Below are 25466 nucleotides of genomic sequence, written 5' to 3' on the forward strand. Positions count from 1 at the left end.
CTAAATGGAGACAAATTCATTAGATTAAGAGAAATTTTGCCTCAAGGTTTGAAGCACCCTATGTGAAATAGACTGACAGGTTATCTTGATTTGAACACATTTGTATGCTCAATCATATCGAGAAATCCCTTTTGGAAACCTCTAACTCTTTGGTTAGGTGGCCTTAATAGCATATAAACAAGTAAACGGAAATATGAGAGATTAAAATGTAATCTGATTACCACATGCAAATATGCACTCAGGGAAAATGTGCAGGTGGTAAAGGACTTTTTCACTGAGTGAGAAAGGCCCACCAGTCACCAAGCTACAGCCAGTCAAATTCCAACTACAAATCACGCATGTATTTTTAACAGTGAGCATGACTAAGCGTTGGAACAAACTACTGTAGGCAGTGATGACTCTCATGCCTTGTTTCTTTCAGGTAAAGACTACCTGCCTTCTTAGAAAAAGTGCTGTACTGGAGCCTGGGTTATCTCACGCCAGAGAATGAGTACTAGTAGTACCTCTACTGAGATGAAGAACAGGATACACATGAAATTTGAAATACACTTTATTCATACCTGTTCACTTCTCCCTGAATCAATCTTAAACACTTTAGTGAATGGTATAGCAGGGATGAACCCAACCTGCAGGTGATTAAAGGAACTTATGGGTTGTCCGTTTTAAACTTTAATTCTGCACTGTTCTTGATTCTTCCAGTGATACCAGGGAAAGGAGACTAAATTGAAAAATAATACGAAATTAACAATTTCCTCAAGGCCACAAAAATTTGAATGAGGACGTAGTCTGTGGATCTTGTACCATGTTTTTCCTTATCTCCTTTCTGTGTGACTCCTTCCAAAGGGTGCTGATAAAAGCTTCAGCATCCTCTAGAATCTTAAATGGAAGAAAAGGGTCTGTTGTCTTGATCCCAGCTGCATGTATGTTATTTCCCAAAGAAAATGTTTTTCTATGAAAGAAGGCTTTTCTACCAAAGGGTCTATGTTGTGATTCAGATCACACTGACATTATTATCTCCAGATTAGGTTGTCAGCCAGAAGTTTGGGAGGTTTGAAAATATTCCATATTATTTAGATAACTTATGTGCTGCGTTTACCTTTAGTATGATCAACTCTTGTGGCACTAACTTTCAGAAAAAAATACATAATTTAAATTTAAAAGATCCAGTTGAAAAATATTTACCAGTTCAATTCTCCACAATGGGATTTTTCCTTAGCTTTATGTACTGGGTATATGTGGCAAATTTTGGAATTGGGGTAGTGGACCCACTGTAAATACAGCTGATCCCATCAGCAAGGCTGGTGGTGCCTCTGTCAGAATATATTTAAGAAAAGGTAGAAAACACCACATAGGAAACCAGAGGAGTGGGAAACAGCAAAGGAAACACCAAGATCAGAAGAGGAGAAGGAGAGGTGTTGCATGGTACCAGAGTAGATATTTCATTGCAGACCACGAAGGACCCGTGTCAAGCAGAGAAAAGGTGTGAGGAGGAAGAAACACCAGAGAGGAACTGCTTTGTACTGATTGTGACCCCACAACCCCCCCTGTGCCTCTGGGGAGGGGAGAGGGTTTGGGAATGAAGTTGAGCATAGAAAACGGGAGAGGAAATTGTTTTAATGTTTGTCTTCTTGTTTCCCACTACCCAAATCATTAATTAATTGCTTATTTTAATTGGTAATAAATTCATTTTCTCCAAGTCAAATCTGGTTTGCCCATGAGGGTAATTGATGAGCACTCTGCTTGTTTTTATCTTGAGTTTCCTCATTCCTGTACTTCCTATTTTCTCCCTCTCTACTGCTGAGGGTGCAGGTAGTAAGTGAGCAGTTGGGTTGAACATTTGGTTCTTAGCCAAGTCTAATCCATCACAGTTGTGATGAATGTGTTACACACAAAACAGTTGTTATAATTGGTTTAATTAAGATGTGCAGAATCTAAAAGCATCTCTAGTATAGCTCCAGAAAAGTCTGATACATGGTTCTCCCACTGTATCTCTTACATTCCACCCTACTTTTCAGCTACTGTAGCTGTAGGATCTAAGAGATGGCTGTTACTTCTTTTTCTAGAGGAGAAGAATGTGCCTTTTACTCCATTCTATCACATGGGTTTTGCTAGAATTCACAATGAAGCAACACACTTTTTAATCTCTTTTCCAGCTGTTTCAAAACACTGTGTTATTATTTTTCTCACTGTCCCCTGCATAAGACCAGGCAGTTGGGATAGTGTGCATTTGACTTGTGGGTGACTTCAGTGGATTATAAAAACCTGCTTTGCCTTTCATCTCCACTTCGTGGTCAAACCAGATGATGCTGCCCTCTTTCAGAAACACATTTTACGTTGAAACTAAATACTTAATTCAATCCAAATAAAAATATTTTATTTGTTCTACAGTTCCAAGGAGTGGGATTGGTGGGAAGGGGTTTAAAGTGTTTTTGAAGGTCTGCTTTCTGTGGAACTTCAGGAGAACACATGTACCACTGTACGATTTTTACCAAATGTCATTGCTTGAATAGGTATGGCATAATTATTAGTCTGTTGTCCTCATGCCAGCATGATGGTAGTTAAATTCCAGAGGACCTGGGTCTTTGGACAGCTCTTTCTGTTGTATCATCCAGTTATCCTGGAGCATGTTTATCTTTGGAAGAGTGGTTTGGCACTGTGAGTGCTACTGATACATTGGGTTAATGCTGCACTTACTCCCTGGTCAATTAAGAAGGACATTTGGCCTACATGCCATTTCAGGAAGCAATCGGACCCTAACTTAATTGGCTTTGACAATTTCTGTTTCCCATACCTCATTTGAAGACCTGGCATTCTGGCTGGTCTCTGATGTGGTCTCAGTGTCTGGCTAAGACTGTGACAAAGTTAGAAAGAAACAGGCTGGGCACAGAGCCCTGACCCTGGAGAGTAACCGTGCTGTGTTCCAAAGAGCAGCCTGACCCACCCGTTGCACCTGTGGTCTCCTTCCACATGGAACAACCAGTTTTTGCACTCAGTACTCACGCTTGCTCTTGTCTGTGTCTCAGATGGGTCTTCTACACAGTCTAGCTTGTGACAGGTTCCTGTCATGCCAGTACATCTTTAGCAACCATTGCTCGCTCTTCACCACTGTGCCGTGACTCCCCATTATTCTGGCAGATTGGGTCCCTGAGAGCTTCCATCCTCTGTCTTTGCAGAGCTGGGCTTCCTGTACCTTTGTTGCCTTGCTTCTCCTGACAAGGCTGATTTGTGGCTGATAAACCCCACAGTAGAGCTCAAATGGGGTAGGAGTATCTTCTTGTCTGTGTTTCATATCAGATAAAGTTTTCTTATTCTGAGCTAGTGGAAGAAATATATTCTTCCTTTAGCATTGAAAATGCTAAAATTATGCAGGACTTCCCCAACCCTTCTGCAGATTGGTAAAAATATAATCCTTTTCACATTTGTATTGTTGATTTTTTTTTCCAGTGAAGAGATGCTCAGGCATTAGCAGGAGTGGAGTTCTGAGCCTGTGTCCAAAGAGGCCTCCCAGGTACTTTGAGAGAACATGAAGAATGGGACAGAAATGGTGGACACCTGGCACATTCTTCTCAGGCTTGGGAACTGGTACCAGTCCTGTTCTATATGCCTGTTTTAGTTTAGTTTACTATTTATCTCTGGAAAATGTAGCATAATCAGAAGCAAAACTACATAGCCTGGGGGAGCTCTGAGCATGTACCAGGTCTACTCAGAAGTAGTTACTCAGGTGACCAGAAGGAGCTGCTCAGGTGCATTAATGGCAGGTTAGAAAGTGCCTTTGAAGGTAGAATCTTCTAACTAGTCACAGAATAGGTGCAGCAGTGGTAACAATTTCTACCAATATATTCGAGCTCTGACCATAACGATACTGAGTCATGGTATCTGTCCTTGAATTTATATCTACAGGTTACAGTGATGCAGCTTTATATGGATAACTCTCCACCAGGAACCAGATGAGGATGTTAATTTGCTCTGCACAGACTTCTAATTGCCAGTTGAAATGAAAAGAAGTTTTGGCCACAGTGTCCAGAGCTGGTTTTTAGTCAGGTGAAAGCAAGGTAGGTCCCATTTGTATATATTAGAAGAGCTGAGAAGAGGGATTGGTATGAGATGGCAATGTTTGTAGATAATTAGTTTGCTTAGGCTGGGCACAGGCTTCACAGAGATATAGCCAAAGGTATGTGGAGGGGCAGCAGCTGGCCAATCTGTGAAAGTATCCATGTGTATTAGTAACTACTGGGGAGCTAAAGGCAGGTAGGGACTATTAATACATCTCATGTCATTTGAATGCAGCCACAGAAATGGGGCACTTGCCACCACTGACTATCTAGTGGTGCTTCATTAGCACCATGCTTTTGAAATAAGTCATATCTACTACAGCTTAAAGGACAAATTTATATAATTTCTTGTATTTTGCCCAGAGTTTGGCCCCTCATGGAAAAATGATCATGGGCTGGATGATCTTGGTGAACTGATCTGCTACAAAAGAGTTCAAAAGATAAAGAACTCTGTAGTCCTTTACCATTCTTCTGAATCTTCCACGTTATTAAATTAATCTCATTTTAATGCCTCTTTTCAGCAGGAAGCTATCAAATGGATCCCAAGAATGTGGCCATTCTGACCCAGCTCATTCAGATTCACTTATCTCACAATAAAAAGATAGCCACAATACACCAGCTGTACAGAAGAAGATAAATGGTTCAGATGTCTATTTGGAACCACTGTAAGTAGATCTTTTCTCTCCAGTAATGTAATTTTATCTTGCTGTATCTAATTTCAGGTAGCTGCTGGATCTAATGATGAGGTTTCTCTGATTTCTGTCTTAACAATGTCTTTAAAGCCTGAAGCAAGGAGAAAAACCAAGATAATTTAATATTGCCCTGAGTAATTCCACTGTTGCACAGAAGGGTGTTTTTCTTGGGCTTTCAAGGATTTTAGTAGTTCAGAACTACAGTATATTGTCTTATGGAAAAGAAGTCCTAACCCTTCTTCCTGTAAGATGAGAAGGTTCATGAATTGGTTCAGTTGTCAACTGCCGACATGTGAGACAGAGACTGAACTGATCGAGTGCTCTCTTTAACACATCATCCCCAGAAGCCATTTCTAACACTTCTAAAATGTAAAATTATTATGTGATGCTTTTTTTTTGGTGATACTTTACTCATTTACCTGTGGTTTGCAGAAGAATTTCTGTCTGCAGCAGCAGAAGGGGTATCTGGTTGCTCTGCACTTTTAAAGCAGATTGGTGGCCTCATATGCATGGCCAGTGCCATCTGGAAGAGAACCCAGGAGTCTCCCTGCCAAGCATACACCTAGGATACTTGAGCAAGAGCTGGCTCACCATTCAGCTGCAGGTGTTTGTAGCTGTGCCCATCTCTTAAATTATTCAGCAGGTTTGATCCCTGCACTAGAGGGCAGTCAGAGTCAGCTGCACCGGCTGGTAGGTGTGTCACACCAGCCCCAGAAAAAGTGGGAAAATCTGTGAGCAGAAGGGGCTGCCAAGTCTCAGGACATGCCTTCTAGGCCCTTAGTATTAGCCCTTTGCCAGGGCCAGGAATGGGCAGCTTTTTGTAAAGCACAGCTTACTTGGCAGGCCAGCCCCAAAGAGATTTGGGGTGAGAGCTGTTATTTTTCCATCAAAAAGCTGTTGAAAGGCAGAGAAGCAGCTGACTGTTACCAGCTCTGGTTGAGGGCCCATGCCACCAAGCCATCTTGTTGAATCCTCTTCCTTCCTTTGCACCTCATGTGCACTGCTCAGGGCTGTCCGTAGCCCACTAGTTGCCAAGCCTGGTTTTCCACTATTTGCATCAGACAGCCCTTTATTTGGGCTTCCCACTGCTGTTCATGGCTCTGTCAGTTTGAATGGCAAACCCAGATGCAACCATTACCAAAAGCAAAGCCCCATGATGAGGTGATAGTGTGCATCTGGAACTGATCCAGATTGAATAAGTCTTCCTTCTTCCTTCATATGCTTAAGCAGGAACCAGGAAATATCTTCAGGGATTATTATTTTGCTAATTCTTTCTTACTCTCTTCATAAAGGGCTGGAATCTGTAAACATCCCCAAAGCATGGGGTGTGCTCTGAGCTTGTGCTTTCTCAGGTCTCATGTCTGTATGCACTACAATAAGGCTAAATAAACGAAGGGCAACAGTAGCATCTCTTTGCTTTGTTTTCTGGCTGGCATTTCCAGTCTCATCTGGAACAGCTGAACCCAGGAAGGGATTCCCACTCTTGTCAAAGGGCTCTAAGTGAATATGTTCAGGGCCAGTCCTACATCTGTTTTATTTTGCATGTCCTGACTCCCATCAGTTTCACTGGGTGCTGACACTTTTTGCCTTTAGATCCCCCAGCAGGGGGAAATTTATGTCTCATTTCCCTGTGTTGTGTGTAATCCTTCTGCTGCACTATAAGGACATAGGGAGCACAAGGTCCTGCTATTCTGATTTCATAGTATTTCACAACAGCTTTGTACTCTCTTCATTTCTGTAGGGGACTATGTGTGATGCAGGGCAGTGAAGAGGAGGATTGCTAGGGCACATACAAGCTTGTATGCCTAGGTAGCACCTCTTAGGTTTAATTTTTCTTCAAAATACTTCATAAAACATGGATGTGGCTGTGCAGAAGCTTCCTTTAACTAATGGTCAAAATACAGACTGTGTCAGGAGGAAATCTGGCTCATGCTTGTGTCCTTGCTGTTGGGAGCAGCTATGAGGGGAATAAGCATGAGAAATACTGGGAGTACAGGGAATATAAAGGTAAAAAGTGTCTCTACATGAATTACTTCTGTAAATATAACCCAAGGATCTATGTTCTGCAGACCATCTGGACAGCTATTGACCCACAAAAAGCAGTCAAAAGTTAGACTTTTTTCCCCCAATGCCTCACTCTTGAGATCTTTCTGGTACACAGCCTTATCTTTCAGGGTGATATGACATAGAAAGTAACAGACTTTTAAGGTAAATTTCTAGAGCAAGCTCTTTCTACTACACAACACAGGGCACAGAGACTGAAGTGGGAATACTTGTTTGTCATCTTCAGTTTCCTTGCTGCTCTTCAGCAGTATTTGGGATTTGGGTCAATGGTCACGGTTATAGGTTTCTTCTTTAGATCATTTCGGCTGGACTTTTCCTGTGAACCGTAGAGGCTCATTTTGTTTTTCTGTCATGGCAAATCTAGCAATTCTGAATCACTTAGGAAATGAAACAAGTGTTCTTCTCTGTCCAGATATGCAAAGGGCTGTGTCACTCACAGCATTTTCCTTTTCTGAAATGGCAGGCCTAGCCCTTCATTGTTTGTTTGTTTTTTTCCCTACTTACAGGCCTAGAATTAGTTCAAACTTCCCATCTTAATAAACCCCTCTGTTTCAAAATTATATTGTTTCCCTTGCAAATACTGTTAGGATCTGGGTCTGCACTCACATGTGTATGTATAAAGTCTTACAGCAACACTGGACTATTCCTGTGCTTTCACTCTCTGGGTCTCATGCATGTTCCTTTGAGAATGATTCTGTGAGTAGTGCAGTGCATATCTAAGTTGTACATTTTAAAAGCCTTGTCCCTTGATTAATTTTGGCCAGGCCTTTATGGGACTCAGCACAGCAAATGACTAACAGAAAAGCAAACACTGCCAAGCATCAGCCATCTGATCTAAAATATGTCACTTCTTTAGCTTTTCAAATCAGATTGTCCACACTTTCTGGTATGAGTAAAATGTTACTGAATCATTGATCTAAGCTAAAATATAAAGTATCAGGCTGAGGCAGACATCTACTGCAGATCATCCCAGCCCAAATTCATAACGTTTGGCAATATTGTGAATTGTAGAAAACACACTCTTATAATGGGAACTGTTGCACACTCTCTTAAGAGCTGACTGTATCACTCCCACCTATAAGCACCCACCCACTGCTTCTGCACTGTAGTTGCATGAAGTCTACTTGTGAAAAAACAGAGTATATTTTGGTCAGAGTAAAAGCCTTTTCCTCCTACTCATGTTTCAGGGGGTTCCTTTCTACATTATAGCTTTTTCTGCTTCTCCTTTTTATCTCATCCTTTTCCAAAGTGACAAGTTCCACTTAGCAGAAGGTCCTGAAGTCACTCCTATGACTTCTGTTAGCTGAACTGCATGAAAGAAAAGGGTCTATGGATGATGGTGCCACTGTCTGCAGCTTAACCTAAGATAAAACTTGTTCCAGATTTCAGACTTCCTGTTTGCTGTTGAGCAGGTAATTGCATGTAGTTTTCTAACTATAAACACGTGCATATTAAAAGTGCTATTCTGTGAGTAAACATACTGGAGATGGAGATGCTTACCTAGCAAGGTGTTGCTAGCTTGAAATAGGTGGAACAGAGGTCACTGGGGAGCTCATACGCAGAGAAGATGTGGGTGGATTTTTCATAATCCTCTGGTGGACAGATACACTGAGTAAAAAAAAAAGAACTTGTGGTCACAGATTTGCTATGTTGCAAGTAAGCGTGTATGGCAGAGGAAGACTTGAAACTTACTGGTCTCTCTTTGTTTTGGTAATGGAAATTTAGAACTCATGGCTTCTTTTTTCACAAGAAGCTCCACCTACTTCTTGCTCATTTCATACCATTAGTGTAAACATACTTTATCAAGAAGACGATAAGGTGGAAAAAGGTAAAGAAAATCATCTGTTACAGGCACATTCTTAAAGGCTTGACAGTGAAGCTGTCAGAAGAAGTAAGGCAAGGCCCCAACATTGCATGGCATATGTGCATTATTGTACAGTCTGTAATTAGTCCCAATGTGACAGTGTACACAGACCACAGTGAAAGACTATCCAGAAAGAATTGATAAAGGACTTCATTATTTTGCCCATCTGTGGCTGGGAATATGCTGGAACAGCCTGCACATGAGGTAAACTGGGTCTGTAGGAGAAAAGAAATTGCAGGGGGAACAGCTTTGTTAGACATATTGGTGATAGCTTTATAGGGTTGTTTTTCATGTCCTTCACACAGACACTGTGCTGGAACTCAGAGCAGTGTCTTCTGCTGGTCTGGGTTCTGCTGTCTTGCCTCCTCCAAGGGAGCTCAAGAACGGATTCTCTGCAAATCGTGGAGAAGCTCCAGTTTGCCTGTGATCCTGCAGTGTCCAGAACGTGATGCTGAGCCTTCTTGTCCCCGAGAAGTGAAACCTGTGTTTAGAAAGGTGCTTGCTCTTCTCTTATGCTCTGGCTGTATACCTGCCACTGTTCAAATAGGTTACTGCTTCAATTTAAGCCTGACAGGTACTAGTGGGGAATGACCAGTGCAACTTTTCCATGGCACTTGTGAAACTTCAACCCAGCCTAGTGGTGGCACCTGGCTGTAGCATGTTGCTTAGACCAAAGGTTGAAGGAAAATTAAGTATGCTTGTTGGTGAGCTGTGTCTTTGTAAGCACATGCAAAGCTCAACTGATATCAAACCAGTTGAGGTTGGAAAAGATCTTCAAGATCATCAAGTCCAACCTTCTGCCCTACAACCCCCAACCACTAAACCATCTCCTGAAACACCACGTCTACCCATTTTTTTAACACCTCCAGGGATGGTGCCTACACCACCTCCCTGGGCAGCCTGTTCCAATGCCTCACCACTCCTTCTGTGAAGAAATTTTTCCTCATATCCAATCTGAACCTCCCTGGCACAACATGACCCCATTTCCTCTTGTCCTATCACTAGTCACTAGGGATAAAAGGCCAACACTCACCTCACTACACCCTCCTCCCAGGTAGCTGTAGAGAGCAATGAGGTCTCCCTTGAGTCTCCTCTTCTCCAGGCTGAACAGCCCAAGCTCCCTCAGCCTCTCCTCAAGATCTGTTCTCCAGACCCCTAATCAGCCTAGATGCCTTTCTCTGCACCTTCTCCAGCACCACGATGTCCTTCCTATGCTGTGGTGCCCAAAGCTGCACACAGTGCTTGAGGTGCAGCCTCACCAAGGCTGAGTACAGGGGCAGGATCACCTCCCTGGTCCTGCTGGTCACGCTATTCCTGATGCAGGTCTGGTGTTGGTCTTCTTGGCCACCTGGGATACTGGAAATGACTGTAAACACAGAGCAGTAATTCACCCAGGACTGCAATCACCAGCATAATGCCAAATGTTACATTAATACACTATTTTGCTGCTATGATATGAGCAAATATGCGGAATAATTAAGTATCTAGGTAAATATGGGGGTGTGGGGAACCACTCTTCACTCCACCTCCAGTCTTTGTTCTGATTCAAATGTGAACTGAAAATGCAGTTTCTCATACATTACTGTGGAGATGTTTTATTGATATGCCTTCAGATCTTTTTTTATCTAGTTATTTGTATCTTGGTGCATGAGAATACATAGAGTTGCTGTTGTTGTGATGTGTTTGATGTGTGTAAAAATAAAGTTAACAGTTCTGAAACACACTATCTGATCTTTTAATCTCCATCTTATGTGTCAAGCATTGTAACACCTTTTAGGGTAGAACAAGAGATTAACTTGAGACAGAGCAGCACTTGATTCATTGTGGCAATTTTCTGTGCATTTTTTAATCATTGTTAGACTTTAGGGAAGATTTAAAGTTTTCTACATGTTGAATGTGAATGTTTTAATTCTAAGGGGTTTTTGGCTGAAGCAAACTGAAGCATTCAGAAATTCAACATCCATCATTAATATATGTCCAGCTCTGCCTGTGGGACGGGATTCTTGTCTGGTCTCCTCTGCACTGCCTTGTCAGTTGTAACCTTGAATGGGTTTGCAGAGGGTGAAGACCTGCTTTTTCGGGTGCCCTGAGTTTTTGTGCAAGGATGGATCATTGCAACAGATGTATAAGCATCACTCTGGAAATCACAGCACACACAGCTTCTTTTTAGCCAGTCTCTTCAAAACACAGGAATAATCCAGCTCCTAAATATGTGAGGTTTATTGGTGGATTATTTTGTTTTGTTGCTCTTTGGAAATGATGGTGACAAGTGGTGTTTTAAGTGCTTCAATGAAGATAATGAGAAATTTTTCTGGATCTTTGTGATTAGCTGCTCCAAAGGGTGGAGTTATGGCAGAAGGCATACATTTAGTTGTTGTGAGAGTCAACTGCAATTGGTGTCCTCAGGTGATCAAAAGTAAAATGAAGCTCATTTGCATGAACCAGAGAAGTACTATGGAGGTGAGCCATAAAGGACTTTTTTACATGTGTTCATTTTCCTAAATACTCTGTGCAGTGCTTTTGGGGAGCTGTTCGTACTCTGAAAACATGGAAAGCTAATGTGCATCCTATTAGTAATGTTATTAAAAAACTATCAGGTGAAATTTCTTCTCCTCCCTTGCCAGTTGAGCATAATGCTTGTATTCAGACTTCTCTGTGTGAATGATGTAAGGTGCTCACATCAGTACTTCCCAAAGCTCTTGTGCTGTGTCAAGCTTGACAAAGAAAACCATTTTCTTGATCTGCTATTGCTGGCTTTTCTGCCTCCTTTTTATAACTCAGGCCTGAATGGGCTCACTAACCTTGTCCCCACTGAGCCTTCTCTTCTCCAGGCTGAACAGTCCCAGCTCTCTGTCTATTATATGAGAGATGCTCTGGTAATTAAATCATCTTTGTGGCCCTCTGCTAGGTTTCCTCCAGTAAGTCCATATCTTCCTTGTACTGGGGAGCCCAACCCTGGACACAGCACTGCAGATATAGCTTCACCAGAGCTGAGTAAAGAGGAAGGATCTCTTCCCTCAACGTTTTGGCCATGTTCTTCCTAATGCAGTGCAGGATGCCATTGGCCTTCTTTGTCCCGTGGGTGCATTACTGGCTCATGGTCAGCTTGGCATCCACCAGGATCCCAAGGTCCCCTGTAGAGCTGCTTTCCAGCTGGTGGGCTCCCAGCCTGCAGTGGTGCATGGGATTATTCCTACCCAGATGCAGGACTCTGCATTTTCCCGCATTGAACTTCATGAGATTCCTATCATCCTAATTCTCCAGCCTGTCCAGGTCCCCCTGAATGGCAGCACAACCCTCTAGTGTATCAGCCACTCCCCCTGGTTTTGCATTGTCTGAGAATTTGCTGAGGGTGCAAACTCTGTCCCAGTGTCAAGGCCAGTAATTAAAAGGTAACAACTCCTGGGGCTATTCCCTATAACTGGCCCTTGGGACTGGCTGTTCAGACAGTTTTAAATCAATGTCACTGTGTGCTTATCTAGCCCATGCTTTTTCAGCTTGTCTTTAAGAATGTTGTAGGAGACCATGCCAAAAGTCTTCAAGCTGAGGTACATGTCAACTACTCTCCCTGCTGCACAGAGCAGGTCTAGTCCCTACCTTGGTTACACAGGCACTGCTGTGCCCTATGTTATCACTGGTGAATGTGCTGCAGTGACAGCATGAAACACCAAAAAGTCTTATGGAAATAAACTCAGAATTCTGGAGTGCACCATTGTCCTTACTTAAAATGTGCTCCTTGTCATCCCCAGAAAATGCTTTTGTTTTTCTGGATGATGTCCAACTTTTGGTACAACTTGATGAAGGCATGAGCCTAAACGGATGTACCTTGGCCTCTGTCTCAACGAGCCAAGGCCCCAAGTGGTCACTTGGACCTGCAGTCTGCTTCAAAACAACGTCCTGTCCTCAGCCTTACATGTCAGTAAGAGGCACAGTTTGAAGGATGTTCCCCTGAGTAGGCTCAGTTGTAAGCTTTTAATCAAAAGATTTTTCCCCTAAAATCTTTATATATGTGTGTGTGTATATATATAAGAAAAATATCTCTTGAGGAAACTCTTTTGAAAAGTGCCTGAACACAGAGAAAGTATCAGTTTACAACAAACACCAAAAAGCCCCACAAAAGCAACAAGCACATCTCCAAGAGATGGTGGAGTTCAGGATCCTGTGTGGGAGGAACAGAATACCCAGCAGGACCAGAACCCTGGACTTCCACAGAGCAAACTTCGGCCTCCTCAATCAATTGTTAAGGGAAGTCCCATGGGACAGAGTGCTAGAAGGTAAAGGGGCTCAAGATAGCTGGACAACATTCAAGGACCACTTCTTGCAAGCACAGCATCAGTGTGTCCCAATGGGTAGAAAATCTAGTAAGGGAGCTAGGAGACCAGCGTGGTTAAAAAAGGAACTGCTGGGCAAACTCAAGTGGAAAAGGAAAATCTACAGATCATGGAAGGAGGGGCTGGTGACTTGGGAGGAATATAGGACTGTTGTCAGAGAATGTAGGGAGGCAACTAGGAAAGCTAAGGCCTCCTTGGAACTTAACCTTGCAAGTCGGGTTAAGGACAATAGAAAGGGCTTTTTCAAATACATAGCTGACAAAACTAACACCAGAGGCAATATAGGCCCACTGCTGAATGAGGTGGGTGCCCTGGTGACAGAGGATATAAAGAAGGCAGAGGTGCTGAATGCCTTCTTTGCCTCTGTCTTTACTCCTGCAGGCTTTCCCCATGAGCCCCAGTTTCATATAGCCCCAGAAGAAGTCAGGATAAAGGAGGAGTTTGCCCAGGTAGATGAGGATTGGGTTAGGGATCAGTTGAGTAATCTGGACATCCATAAATTGATGGGTCCAGATGGAATGCATCCAAGGGTGCTGAGGGAGCTGGCGGAGGTCATTGCTAGTCCACTCTCCATCATCTTCGGTAAGTCATGGGTAACAGGAGAGGTGCCTGAGGACTGGAGGATAGCAAACGTCACTCCAGTCTACAAGAAGGGCAAGAAGGAGGACCTGGGTAACTATAGACCGGTCAGCCTCACCTCCATCCCTGGAAAGGTAATGGAACAACTTGTCCTTGGCACTATCTCTAGACATATCAAGGAGATGGGGGTCATCAAGAGCAGTCAACATGGTTTTACCAAGGGTAAGTCATGTTTGACTAACCTCATAGCCTTCTATGAGGAAATTACTAGGTGGATAGATGATGGCAGAGCGGTAGATGTGGTCTGTCTTGATTTCAGTAAAGCATTTGACACCATCTCCCACAGCATCCTTGTAGATAAGTTGATCAAGTATGGGTTTGATGATCAGGCAGTGAGGTGGATCAAGAACTGGTTGCAAGGAAGAAGTCAGAGAGTTGTAGTCAATGGGGCAGAATCTGGTTGGAGGTGTGTGACCAGTGGAGTCCCTCAGGGGTCGGTACTGGGACCGGTGTTGTTCAACATCTTCATCAACGACCTGGATGAGGGTACAGAATGTACCCTCAGCAAGTTTGCTGATGACACCAAGCTGGGAGGAGTGGCTGACACACCAGAAGGCTGTGCTGCCATTCAGAGAGACCTAGACAGGCTGGAGACTTGGGCGGGGAAAAACCTGATGAAGTTCAACAAGGGCAAGTGTAGAGTTTTGCATTTGGGGAAGAAAAACGCCATGTACCAGTACAGGTTGGGGGCTGACCTGCTGGAGAGCAGTGTAGGTGAAAGGGACCTGGGGGTCCTGGTGGACAGGAGGATGATCATGAGCCAGCAATGTGCCCTTGTGGCTAAGAAGGCCAATGGCATCCTGGGGTGCATTAGAAAGGGTGTGGTTAGTAAGTCAAGAGAGGTTCTCCTCCCTCTCTATTCTGCATTGGTGAGGCCACATCCGCAGTATTGTGTCCAGTTCTGGGCCCCTCAGTTCAAGAAGGACAGGGAACTGCTGGAAAGAGTCCAGTGCAGAGCCACAAAGATGATTAAGAGAGTGGAACATCTCCCTTATGAGGAAAGGCTGAGAGAGCTGGGTCTCTTTAGCTTGGAGAAAAGGAGACTGAGGGGTGACCTCATCAATGTTTACAAATACGTAAAGGGTGAGTGTCAAGAAGATGGAGTTAAGCCTTTTTCAGTGATGACCAGTGATAGGACAAGGGGTAATGGATACAAATTGGAGCATAGGAGGTTTAAGGTGAATATCAGAAAAATTTTTTTTTACTGTGAGAGTGACAGAGCACTGGGACAGGCTGCCCAGAGAGGTTGTGGAGTCTCCTTCTCTGGAGACATTCAAAACCCGCCTGGACGCCTTCCTGTGTGATGTGCTCTAGGTGACCCTGCTCTGGCGGGGGGGTTGGACTAGATGATCTTTCGAGGTCCCTTCCAACCCCTAGGATTCTGTGATTCTATGATGTGTAGTTAGAAACCTCTAGCTTAGGGTTTGTAATTTTTCTAGCAAAAGCTGAACATTTTCCGAAGCTGTTCCCTGCCACCTTCCACCCACACACCCTTCCCCCTCCTAAGACACCGAACCCCCACAACATTCAATTTTTCCCTCTCTTTCTGTCCAGCAGTGGACCAGAAAAGGTCATTCTGGTGCTTTCTCTGCTGTGAGTTTGCTGTGTGACCTCTTGATAAGGAAATCTGGGGGAGCAATCACCTGCCTGGTCTTGTTTTTCTTGAAGATCTCCAGTTCTTGGGGATGGGCTAATGCAATTGTACTGTAAATCCTACAGGGAATTTTCTTCCTTCATTTTTACATCCAGCTAATGGTCAGCACCCTGTTCCTGATGCAAGTGTGCTGAGAAGCAATCAGTGCATGTTACCCTGATCTCCAGCTTCAACAGCTACTTGCTCCTGTAGGGCAGTCTGCCTCAGCTGTTCCTCTAATAGCAAGTAGCATAGAGGCTCACACAATCCTTCCAACAAAACTCTTGCCAACCACACTTGTTTTTACTGCTCAAGTGGCTGTCTTGCCCAGCTGAGAAGAAGGAGAACCTTGTCACTGTACTCTCAGTAGTCAACATTGCTATTTGCTGTGCCAGCTCATCCTGATCTGCCTGTTCCTGAATTATTAGCTTCTTGGAGCTGGAGATCTTTCTCCACAGCACCACGCTTCCTGTGCTGTCAGTCTGGGAAAGCATGTGAAAGTAGATATAATGACTATGTCTTCTTTTTTCACTTCTTGTACAGCTGGGTGAAGATAAGATGTACATTATATGTTAGGGAACTGGAGGAAACATGTTTCACCTTCAATACTGACAGGGTGTTAGCACTGTCCAGGTATGACCTCAGCTTTTCCCCAAAAAAATGTTAATAAGCTGTGACCCCTTCTTTAAAGGCAAATCCTCTGTCTGAACATGTGTCAGGACGGGAAAGTAACAAAGCCTCTAAACCTGCGTTTGCAGAACATCACTGTGCCAGTATGGGGGAAACTGTGAAGAGTGGGGTGAAGTAGAAATATCTGTCTGTTCACCTTTTAGAGGAGCCTTTAAGATTGAGCATTCCCATCATCCCTCACAGTCTGCTCTGTGGTTTCTCTTCCACCAGAGGTATTTCCTCTAACTGGAACACACCTCCACTCTTGCACCCGACCACCATCAGCCCCTAAGAGGGGACTAAGCAGGCTATCTAAGCAGATGCCCTCACCTACACTGTCCCTGGCCATTCCTTTCCACCCCTGTGGTCTCCCCTATATTATGGCAGTCTTGTGGTAAATGAGATAACGCAGTTGATTCATTTTGCCTGTTGAGTTCCCTATCTCCATTCATGCACCAGCTGCATGAACTTGCGCAAATGTCACAGAATCACAGAATCATCGGAGTTGGAAGGGACCTCTAGAGATCACCTAGTCCAACTCCCCTGCTAAAGCAGGACTGCATCCACATGGGTTTTGAATATCTCCAGAGAAGAAGACTCTACCACCTCTTTGGGGAGCCTGTTCCAGTGCTTTGTCTCCCTTACAGTAAAGAAGGTTTTCCTCATGTTCAGATTGAACTTCCTGTGTTCCAGCCCTGTCACCAAACACTACCGAAAAGGGTCTGACTCCATCCTCCTTACACTCAGCCTTTAGATATTTATAGACACTGATAAGGTCTCCTCTGTCTTCTCCTCTTCAGGCTGAACAGTTTCAGCTCTCTCAACCTTTCCTCATAAGATAGATGCTCCAATCCCTCAATCATCTTTGTTGCCCTATGTCAGTCAGTGATAGGGACATTATGGAGTTAGGAACAAGCTGCTGGCAGTGGGGTGGGTAGGGAGGACTTTGAGGCTGGTTTCTTATGGCACAAAATGCCCAAGGAGAAACAGTGTTTTGTTATGTACAAATCTTACTAATACAACAAGCTACAGAAAAAGGGGAGGCTGAATTTTCTTTCATTTCTAGTTCTGTCTACTGTAGTGTCCTTTTCCTTTTGAACCATCCTCTTGCCTTAAAGTGAGTTTTTTTCTAGCCACCTGAAAATACCTGGCAGGACAGAACTCTGTTTGCCAGTGCTCTGCACTATAACAGACACTTTATTTCTTCATGGAGACTGGAGAAAAAGGATGCAGACTCTCCTTAAGGTTTTCTGAAGTAATCCAGTCTTATTGTACCTAGAGCAGGTAGATTTAGGGAAACCAATATATGTCATTTTCTGTATCTTTGTCTGTGTGCTTATACACATGAAATGAGAAGTCATTGTGAGAAACATATACTCCTGATCATTTTCTTTTGCTTTTTCCACCTGTATGAATCATAGCATGTAGAAAAAAAGCAGGATGCTCTACAGGTTGGCATGATAGCTTGTCAGTGGATGACATGGTTTTTACATCCTCATGCCAAGCTTCAGAAATACACTGTGAAGCAAGAGCATCTTTTGGTCTCCTTATGTTTTCATTCACCATATTCAAACTGCAATAACAGGGATATGAGGAGACTTGTAATAGGCACTTGTAACACTGAAATAGTGGTAACGTGGAAGAGATACAGCTGGTGACACAGAGAATTCTACAAGTGAACAGAATGTGAGAAGGGTTCTACATAACCCTTTGGTGCAGACTCACCAAATGACAAAAAATAAATAAAATTAGTCTGTGGTCAGTTTGTGGTCTCTCAGTTAAGCCTGCATGCTGGAAAAGGACTGAAACTTAGAAAAGTCAGTCCTTCTTTAAGGGTGGTTGGGAGTGGCAAAAAGTTAGTGAAGTCGCTGAATTTATTAGAAATTTTTTCCCTACTGATGGATTGGTAATTTTTTTCTTTGAGAAGGAAAACTATAGTTTAAACCTGGTATATTAAAAACAAACAAACAAAACCAAAACCAAACAAAACCCCCGCAAACCATAAAAAGGTAAAAAGGCAAGCAGTCTTTTCCTGCTGTCATGCTTTAACCCCAGCCAGCAACTAAGTCCCCCCAGCTGCTTGCTCGCTCACTCCTCCCCGGTGGGATGGGGAGGAGAATCAGAAATAAACGTGAGAACTCATGGGTTGAGATAAAGACAGTTTAATAGGTAAAGCAAAAGATGCGCACATAAGCAAAGCAAAATAAGGAATTGATTTGCTAATTCCCATGGCAGGCAGGAATTCAGCCATCTCCAGCAGAGCAGCCCTCCATCACATCTAACGGTTGCTTGGGAAGACAAACGCCCTCAATCCTAACATCCCCCCTTCCTTCTTCTTGCCCAGCTTTATATGCTGAGCATGACATCATATGGTGTGGAATATCTCTTCAGTCAGCTGGGGTCAGCTGTCCCAGCTGTGTCCCCTCCCAGCTTCTGGCGCACCCCCAGCCTGCTCACTGGTGGGGCGGGGTGAGAAGCAGAAAAGGCCTTGGTGCTGTGTGAGCACCTCAGCAGTAACTAAAACATCTCTGCATTGGCAGCACTGTTCTCAGCACAAAGCCGAAAGACAGCCCCGTGCCAGCCACTCTGAAGAAAGTTAATTCTACCCTCGCCCAAACCAGCACATTCTCCTACCTCGTTCCCTACCATTTACATCACGCACAGGTCACACACTATCCAGTACATCCTCATTAATCACCACCTTTCTTCCCATCCTTTGATATATACACAGAGATATAATTCCCTTAGTTAATGACCATCTGCTCTGAACTGGGCGAGACAGCAGATGAGATGTATAAGTATAGAACAAGATTTATTGCAAACAGCACCAAGGTCTTAAATGTTTTACAGTAAGCACAAGCACAGACAAATTGTGAGGAAACTGGAAAATCAGAGCAGAATGTTGAAATTAGAATGCAAAAGGTATCTTAACAATAAAATGTACTACTAGTAGTCAAGTCAATCAATAAAGGTTAACTATTTAAATGTTGGCAACTTTACTTATCACCCAGTTTTACTAGATTTAGAACATTAATTATTGACTTTAAAAGGATCCAAAAATTTTAAAATGTAAAACTTAACAATGAAAGATTGCTTAATCTCAAAGTAACTAATGAAGATAATAAGGAACCTAATGAGGTTCAACAGGAGCAAATGCAGAGTCCTGCATCTGGGAAGGAACAACAAAATGCACCAGTACAGGCTAGGAGGTGATGGGCTAGAGAGCAGCTCCATGGAGAAGGACCTTGGAGTCCTGGTAGGCAACAAGTTCTCTATGGGACAACAATGTGACCAAGAAGGCCAGTGGTATCTTGGGGTGCATTAAGAGGAGAGTGTCCAGCAGATCGAGGGAGGTTCTCCTCCCCCTCTGTTCGGCCCTGGTGAGACCTCACTTGGAATATTGTGTCCAGTTCTGGGCTCCCCAGTTCAAGAGGGACAGGGATCTACTCAAGAGAGTCCAACAGAGGCTATGAGGAGGATTAAGGGACTGGAGCACCTGTCTAATGAGGAAAGGCTGAGAGATCTGGGGCTTTTCAGTCTAGAGAGGAGAAGACTGAGGGGGGGATCTAATTAATGTCTATAAATACATGAGGGCTGGGCATCAAGAAGGCAGAGACAACCTCTTGTCACTTGTGCCCTGTGATAGGATGAGGATCTGTTGTGCAAAAGTGGTTCTCCACCTTGGGTAAGAAAGGATCTCTTAGTCTCAGGTAAGGAATCTGACTTTGAGAGGCATCCCAGCTCAAGGGGAGATCACTGCCATGCAGCCTCGCTGCCTAGCAGGGAGAGTTCTGAGAAGGCTCACCTGGGCTGCCATATAGGGAAAAGAAAGGGAATAAGGGAGAGAGACTCCTATGGATTGGAAACTGAACTACACGGCTTTAATGAGACAGTAGCGATGAAAAGTAAAAGTAATTAAATATATGAAAACATACACAAATATACACAAAAGCACTATCGTGCTCTCTCCCCACCCCCCAATAATGCCCGCATCACCACTGAAGCTGCAGGACAGGCCCTGGAAAAGTCCTGGACACAACTCCTGGAGTCAGCAGCAGATGGGAGCTGGGGTGCAGGAATGCTGGGGAGCAGGAACACAGGGATTAGGGTCAAAGGCAGATGTACAGATCAAACCATCCCAGGACAATGGTCATGGATGAAGAGAGCAAGCCCCTTGTGATCCCTCAAACTTCTATCCAGTATGATGTATATGGGATGACATACTTCGTTTGGTTAATTTTGGTCACCTGTCTGGTCCACTCCTCCCCAAAGCAGGGTCTCAGGTGTGACCTCTTTACTCCCTTCTGGTTACAGAGCATAAGATGTTTTCTTCAGAACCAAGCAGTGGCCTTGGTTCTACATACCATTCCCTCACCCTAACTATAAACGTGGAGCCTTGTCAGTCCTAAAGGCAGACACTGGCTGAGAAACATGCTGTTAATTTCAGCAACTGCAGCTACTTAGAAGGGAATTAACTGAAAAGTAAAATCACAGAAAGAAAATTTGTTCTATCCTGGCTCAGACCAGCAACTGCAGCTACTTAGAAGGGAATTAACTGAAAAGTAAAATCACAGAAAGAAAATTTGTTCTATCCTGGCTCAGACCAGGACACTGTTGAAAACAACAATGTATTCCATCTTGACTGCTGTTTTTCCGTCTATATTGAGCAACAGTTGCCAATCTTGAGTTCTCCAAACTGGTGATCTGCCTGCTTCCCAGTTCAGTGACTCCCCTTGGCAGAGCCATTGTGTGATGCCATTCAACATAGCATAGGAGTCTGCATTGACAACTACTGCTCTGTCCTTCAGGCATATACCTGTTGCAGCATCAACTTATCCACAACAACAGTTGCTTTGAGGTGCACCTGCTGCAGCATGGCCTTTCCCACTGTCTCGGGCCATTACCAGGGGGCTACGGGCTGTCAGGATGTTTCCATGACTTCCCCGCCCAGTGTGGAGAGATTTGTGAATGAGCCCCAGGGTCACACGCGGCGTTCGCCTCTCACAGAGGAGCAGCCGCTGCGGGACCGTGTCTTAGAGGGCAGATTGGAACACCCTCCCACCACACGCACAAATCGCTACTGAGACCAATGTTTAGTTTACGAATTAATCACTTTATTAAGGGTCAACACAAATTAAGGGATCAAGGTTCAAGAGAGGTTGTCTAGGTGTATATTGGAAAAGGGATTCAAAGGTACTATGGTCTTAACAAATGCGCACTCTGAGGATGAGTGTAAAATCAATGGAGTGAAAGGGCAGGAGTTGAGCCCAGCAGGAAAGTTAGAGAGTGTCACGAAGCAGGTGGCGAATGCAGGCTGGGCAAGCTCCTGCTTTGGTCTGGTTTGGGTTAGGCTGGGCAGGCAGGGTCCCCAGGGAGCGGGCACAGGCAGCACCCCCCCCCTTTCCGCTCCTCCGGGCAGCGGTCGTGGGGCAGCCCCCTCTTCCCTCTCAGCCCCTCCGGACAGCAGGGCTGGCGTTCCAGGCAGGTCCAGGTGCTGCAGCAGGGTCCCGTCCCAGTCAGGCAGAGAGCACAGGCCTGCGGATCTTGCCCTCTTTTATAGATCAGAAATCACTGTTCGAGTGGTACCACTGTTCAAATTAGCCAGTTAGCACTGGCCAGGTACATGCTCTGTCAGAGGCATCTTTAACCTGTTGTCCATTTTTCTGCCAGTTATCGTAACCCTTGTGCTGTTTTTCTTGCTGTGGAGTTATTTGGTAGAGCAAGGGGCCTGTTCCAGTCTGTCCTTGGCTAAACCAGTAAAAAGACGCCCCTCTTGCTTTGCTGGCTTGAAAGGCATTTTGTTTAGTCTTACATGGGGGGAAGAGAAGATGGACCGTTCCCCCCAGTCATTAAATTCCTAAATCTACATTTTAAATATCAAGCTGGAGAATTTTTGCCTTCATGATAAAAAATTAACCTCTTGTGCTAGTTTTTTGTATGTGTATAAATAGATCAATGAAAATCAATGATAACTGGAGATAAATGAATGTAAATCACACGGTACCTGAAATCATAGAATGCCATGCTGGAAGGGACCTCAAGGATCATCCGGTCCAACCTTTCTAGGTAATAATATAATTTAAATGAGATGGTTCAGCACCTTGCCTGTCAAGCTGAGTCTTAAAACTGTCCAGTGCAGGGGAATCCACTACTTCCCTTTTGGAGATTATTCTCATGATGAAAAATTTTCTGGAGTCCAGTTGGAATCTCCCCAGGAGTGACTTGTACCAAATACCTCCTGTCTTTCCATGTGACTCCTTGAGAAAAGACAGTCTCCATCTTCTTGGTATCCACCCTTTATGGACTGGTGTATAAGATCCTGACGATACCCAGTTCCACTGCCTTAAGCACTTCACAAAACCTGAATCGTCCATGAAGAACAAGTCACAGTTTTAAAGGTGTAGAAAGCCATATGACAAATAACGATAATACACAGAATACATAATTGCCTTGAGAACTGACAACTGTGTAAGTGCCACATTAGATTATTATTTGGTTTAGAAAGTAGTACAATAACAGAGGAAGGAGAAGGAAGTGAAAAGAAGGGAAATACCTGGCAAACGTGGATTGAAGCAGAGAGCATCCCAGAGCAGGTCCTGCAGGAGAGCAGCGCTGCCGGCACCGAGCCCGCCCGGAGACCCGCGCCCGGGCGGCAGGAACGGCTCCGCCTGATTGGCTGGGAAGCCAATGACATAATGAAGTAGGAAATACTATAAATATTAAATCAAACATGCCCACAGCTTACTTTATGCTCTGTCACTAAACCTATACTTCTCTTCCTCTTTGAAATAAAGCATGTTCCAGTAATATAGTATGGAAACATACACTCTAGGGAGAGTTTCATTTAAATTTTTGCAGCTCATAAAAATTACCTGATCAGGAATGTTTATAATTGTCACATTGATTGTTGCAGAATGTCCTACCATCCGTTTCCCTCCAAATTCAATAGCAGTACCAGGAACTCATTCACCAAGTTTGAAAAGTTGGCAGCTACACTGTGATACTGGAATTAGTCATGTCAGATCAAATTGTGAGATACTAGTTTAAAGTGTTGAAGCATTCCCTGAAGCAGCTTTCATTTAAGGTATTAAATGTTGTAATTTTCATACTTCATTAACTCTGTAATTAAACAAGGAGTAACTTCTTTCACTGCACCAGGTCTCCATATTAATTTGTTGTGTCTTGATGAGTTCTTGTTTACCTCAGAAACAAAACTTAAGTAATCTTAATTTTTGAAGGAGTATTATATATAATAATAAAAACACAAATATTTGTCTCTTACACCTTAAAAGCTGTAAATTCCAATATTTAAACTTTGTTCAGTCCTACTTAGTCAATTAAGAGAGCCATTTATTCAGCCAAGTAATTTTTGAACACTAAAAAATTGAAATAATTAATACTAGAGTATTTAAAAAAGATAAGGCTGACACTGGGGAAAATTTTCATTAAAATGAGATTAAATCATGTCCTACCTTTACTTATGCTGTTACAATTAGCTAAGTGTTTGAGTATTTAAATCTGAATTTCTAATACCTGCATCCAAGTAAACACTAGATACTGATGACAGAGAATTGCCTGTCCCTATTAAGTCCTAGTGCAGTCAACATTTTTGAGTCTAAGACTTTTACATTTTCTTCAGAAATCAAATCATTCAAACACTAGACCAATAAAATCTGGCTATATAACCCTTCTGAAACCTCTATCATAACTTTCAAACACAATTTACTACACTGAGGTCTACAATACTATTGAAGTGACTTATTACAAGACCACAGTGGCTGATTCTGTGGCTTTTAAAAATGAGATATACATAGTGCTAACCCATATCCATTCCACCAGCCTTTTTCAGGGTTATTATACCAGAGGAATATTCTTAAAAAATATGCAGAAACAGGAATATGTATATGCTTATGTTCTTCTCTAAGAGCCTCCTGGAATATGAGTTTACATGGCTGAAAACTGCGTAGCTAGCATTAAACAATCCACAACTCTTGGGACTTCCAGGAAAGAAAAGTGGCTAGGTGACAGAGTCATACTAACATTATTACATGCCATAGAGTAACATTCTGCAAGCCCCATTCAAAACGTGAAATCCCTGCATGTTAGGTGCTGTATATTCCTTCCTCACCACATCTGTAAGAGAACTTAAATCATTAGACAAGATGGGCCAAAACTAGAAGGTAGTTCTCAAGTGCAGAACATCCATGGGTTTCCCAACAAATGGGTTATCTCCCATGTTAACTTCAAAGGAGCTGCAATCATTGGGGATAATTATGCTACTCACTATTAAGTAAAGACATAGCCAGTAAAACCAAAAATGTATATTGCTGACTACTCTCCTACACTCCTGCCATAAAGAGTCATTGATAAATAACAAATACATTGGTAAATGTAAAGCAATGGAGCAGCTTTTGTCTTGATAAGGTCAGTGCCACCATTGGTTTTATTTGCAGAGATCAGAGCTTCTTATCAGGTGTTGAACAAAGCATATCAGACACATAGCTAGGATTTCTACATATGCATACTTGGCATTGCATATCAAGCCAGAGGGCAATGCTAAAAAGTGATAATTTCTCACCTGAAATTTTTATCACTCCCAGTGATAATTTCTCACTTTGAATTTTTAACACTCCTAAAGAAACATTGGTTTAATATATGCCAAAAAGATTATAAAATATAACCCTTAAAAAGTGTATTTTTTTATATTTTCCTTTTCCAAAATTATTTTCTAACTATTCAGACATTAAAGCTAAGTTTTAACAGACCTTGTTAAACCCTGCAATATATGACCAGTTCCCTGTTTCAACCATCTATCAAATCTCTCATGGATAATGATGAATTTTTATATGTTAGTTTGGAAAAATGTTATAATTATTTGATTGTTTTAGATTCACTTTTATTATTGTAACAGTAAGAGGAGATGTCAGCTTCTCTGAAGATATTGGTCTAAATGCCTGTCCTGCCAGTCACTACTGTGTATGAACATGTATACTTGACTTTCATGTTTCAATCCTTCAGTTCATAATGAACATCACTCTTCTTTCCTCCTAAACCTTTATTAATTGCAAGCCCCTTAGGGATGCAGCTGTTCCTGATGTGTTTCTGGAATGTCACAAACTGATTTTTATCTCTGTTTGCTTATTTACAGATTTACAGTACCAATGAAAGTAAAGTCAGTGGGGATGAGAAATAAAAACAAAACATAACAAAACAGAGGACCTTCCTCATGATACATCATAGAATATTCGTTAGTAAATTCAATAGAAATATAGCCTAATAAAAGTTTACTAAAATAATGAATTTCTATACTAAGGGTTGCTTTTAAAACAAGGTGCTTTGTGAAACTATCAGTCAACTATGCCAAGCATCCTGTAGGTTGTGATAACATCAAGTCTTCTAAGACCCTGGGCACCTACAGACACACTGATGCGATTCTGACCCACCTGGGCAATCTACCAGCGGGAGACTGGAGACAGGACCAGGACAGAGGCAGGACAAAGACGACAAAGGACTAGAATCAAC

General features: G+C 43.0%; 1 protein-coding gene and 1 long non-coding RNA gene across 5 annotated transcripts in view; one reads left to right on the plus strand and one right to left on the minus strand.

Annotated features, from left to right (window-relative positions):
* LOC127380607 (uncharacterized) overlaps window positions 1-4711 on the plus strand; it is a 462715-nt gene extending 458004 nt beyond the window's left edge. The window contains exons 3-4 of the long non-coding RNA XR_007888533.1: window positions 3901-4052; window positions 4574-4711. This is a non-coding gene — a long non-coding RNA (uncharacterized LOC127380607). The remainder of the gene's footprint in view (window positions 1-3900; window positions 4053-4573) is intronic.
* Window positions 1-25466, minus strand: part of CD200R1 (CD200 receptor 1) — a 75525-nt gene that overhangs the window by 25393 nt on the left and 24666 nt on the right. The gene's annotated exons all lie outside the window — the stretch shown is intronic.

The sequence above is a fragment of the Apus apus genome, chromosome 1 (assembly GCF_020740795.1).
Source record: "Apus apus isolate bApuApu2 chromosome 1, bApuApu2.pri.cur, whole genome shotgun sequence".
Classification (NCBI taxonomy): domain Eukaryota; kingdom Metazoa; phylum Chordata; class Aves; order Apodiformes; family Apodidae; genus Apus; species Apus apus.